Here is a 2,747-nt window from a genome sequence, read left to right on the forward strand (position 1 = left end):
GACAACCCTGCCTGGTCCCTTGACTTCCTTCATTTGTCCTCCCATCATAATGAGTCTAGCTGTGGGCGAGGCATACAGTATACGTAGGGCCTTGATAAAACCCATTTCGGCCTCTAGCCATTCAAGGACAGCTCACAGAAAGTCCCAGGAGATGCTATCAAATGCTTTTTCTGCATCTAACAGTATATGTTCCATTGGGTCTCCTGCAACTGAAGCGGCATCAAAAAGCACAATAACCCTTCTGACATGAACCAAGGTCCCCCTACCCGGTATAAATCCACGCTGTCTAGGCGAGATAACTCGCGTAATAACTGGGCTCAGTCGATTCGCCAGGACCTTAGAATAAATTTTTGTATCTGTGTTCATAAGAGTAATTGGCTGATATGACCCTAGGTCTATGGCTGGCTTCGAGAAATAACACATGTAGATGCTCCTGTCAGACCTATATCTAAATTATCTAGTGGCCAACACAAGGTCAAATGAACAAGTGCCGATCCGGTCCCACTAGAAGCTGATAGTGAGCGGTTGATATAGGATGTCTGTGGGCGTTCTCCAGATGATTATTGCCTAGGCTTGGCATGTGCGAGAGATGTATGGTCACACCCTGGTAGTAGTGCCTGGTATCCTCTGCATGAGACTGTGTGCAAACTTGAAACGCCATAGTTACATCTTGTTCCTCATATCGATCGAAAATGGCATATTTGGCTGGAATCCCTTTCTTCAAGAATAAAATGATACTGGCCTGTGTCCAGGACTCCGGGGGAGGCTCCCCCATCTATACCTGGTAGATGATACCGAAAAATCTTCTCCCAAGTGATTTCCGAAAAAATCTTATAGAATTCAAGCAGAATTGGGTCTGGCCCTGCGGACTTTCCTCCTGTGAGTTCACTGAGGGCTCTAAATAATTCCTCGGGTGAGAAAGAAGCTTCCATGGCTTCCCAGTCCTCCGTGGAGAATTTCTACTCGCAATCAGAAACTAGGTATTTCCTAATTGCATTCTCCCCACCATCCCTCTCGGAATCATATAATTTCATATAGAACCTATGGAATTCCTCTCGGATTCCCGGAGCTGTAGTAACCAGGTTCCCTTTCTCATTCTGAATTGCTCTTACCTCGCTACGCACATTTTTCTGTCTAGTACCCATTCCTAATATGCGTCCTACCCGTTCACTAAACTTGTAGCATACCTCCCGTTGAGTCATATATTTCTCAGTGACCTTTGTTATAACTATGTCCCCTATTGCCGCTTTGGCTAGGGCAAGCCTACCTGTTATACACTCTATAGTGTATAACAGGTAGGCATATTGATATTGATATATTGATTTTTTGTTACTGCTGAAACAAATCATTTATTTGGCAAATACCACAAGTATTACCTCACATGCGAAAATTCACTCTATAAAGGTCTACTGCCACCAACTCTAGAAAGCAAAACACACAAGGCAGCTGCATTTATAGTGTTATGTGCACTAATGCTTGCCTAAATCAGTGCTGGCAACAGAGCTACAGGGGATGTTGTGAAATGGGATCCACCAAAGCAGCAGATACAAAAGCAATCTCTCAGAAATGTGCTGCTGTGAAATCCAATGGTGGAATGGTGAAGACAACAGGCAATCAAGCCAGCTCATGTCTGAAAAATACTGTCACACAATTGCCTCACACTAAAAAGAGAACACTTCCTCAGAAACAGCATTTGCTGAGCTCACACTCTCATCCCACCGCACCTTGTGCAATACCACGAAGGTCAACTAGGATCTAAGTGCCAATACTAAGATTTTTTTAAGTTTTCTTCCTTTCAGTACGATGCCGTTGTTGAGTTTAAACCAGATTCTCTGACAGTCCCACTGTCCATTCACTCCTTGCACTCTTCATTCGGCTTTCGCCACATCTTCTGCGTGAGACTCCTCGTGAAGGCGAGCTTTCTTCTCCAAATTCATTCCAGCTAGAGACTCATGACGGCCGACTGCCTTTTTTCCAGAGATGACCATGGTGATGCATCTCATGATGGTGAGAGCTGTCATGATATAAGAGACTTTCACGCAGACTCTGTTCTTAGCAGAATCAACCATCTCAAACGAAACGATCTCTGGAGTATCCACTTCCCTTTTGAAGCGACCTCCCCAAAGCAGTAACCTTTTCTCCCAATCCGTGGGTTTGTGTCCTGTCACTTTGAAGGAATTCCCAGATCCTTTAGATTCAGGCGTAGTTTTGTCTTCAGTTGGTTTAGTGAACAGCCCTGCCCTTGCATTCAGTTGCATGCCTGTAATAATTCTTGGTGAGGGGGTAATATTTGACTGAAATAGCCCTGCAGCTCGCCCTAGGGATCTGCACGCAGGGACTAGGCTGCACATGGCTTCAGCTGTTGCCGCTGTGAGTACGGTGTTCTGTTATAGTGCTGCGAAGCGCCACTTGGAAGGCATTATATCTCAAGTGATCTAGTACTCTTTTTTCTATACCCAAAATATGTGCTTCCTGGAGGCAGATAATTTCAGAGTGCAGCATTTTTAAGTCCTCTGCCACCTTGCGTCGTTTACCAAGGTCATTTAAGACACAGATATTGACTAGCGCTATCCATAAGTTACTCATGATAAACTTATTTCTGCCTCCCGGAGAGACTTCCCCCCTCTATTGAATACACTGTTCCAACTCTTCCTTCCCCAAAACGTAATAGCTCCTCTAACCTGAAATCTCCTGGTATTTGTTGTGCCCCATTTCCTCCCTCTACTTTCCGTACTCCTGGCCCCTCC

General features: G+C 45.0%; 1 pseudogene; it reads right to left on the reverse strand.

Annotated features, from left to right (window-relative positions):
• Positions 1-1,817: 1,817 nt before the first annotated feature.
• On the reverse strand, positions 1,818-2,351 carry LOC144761555 (protein FAM162A pseudogene; annotated as a pseudogene).
• Positions 2,352-2,747: the final 396 nt, after the last annotated feature.

The sequence above is a fragment of the Lissotriton helveticus genome, chromosome 6 (assembly GCF_964261635.1).
Source record: "Lissotriton helveticus chromosome 6, aLisHel1.1, whole genome shotgun sequence".
NCBI lineage: Eukaryota > Metazoa > Chordata > Amphibia > Caudata > Salamandridae > Lissotriton > Lissotriton helveticus.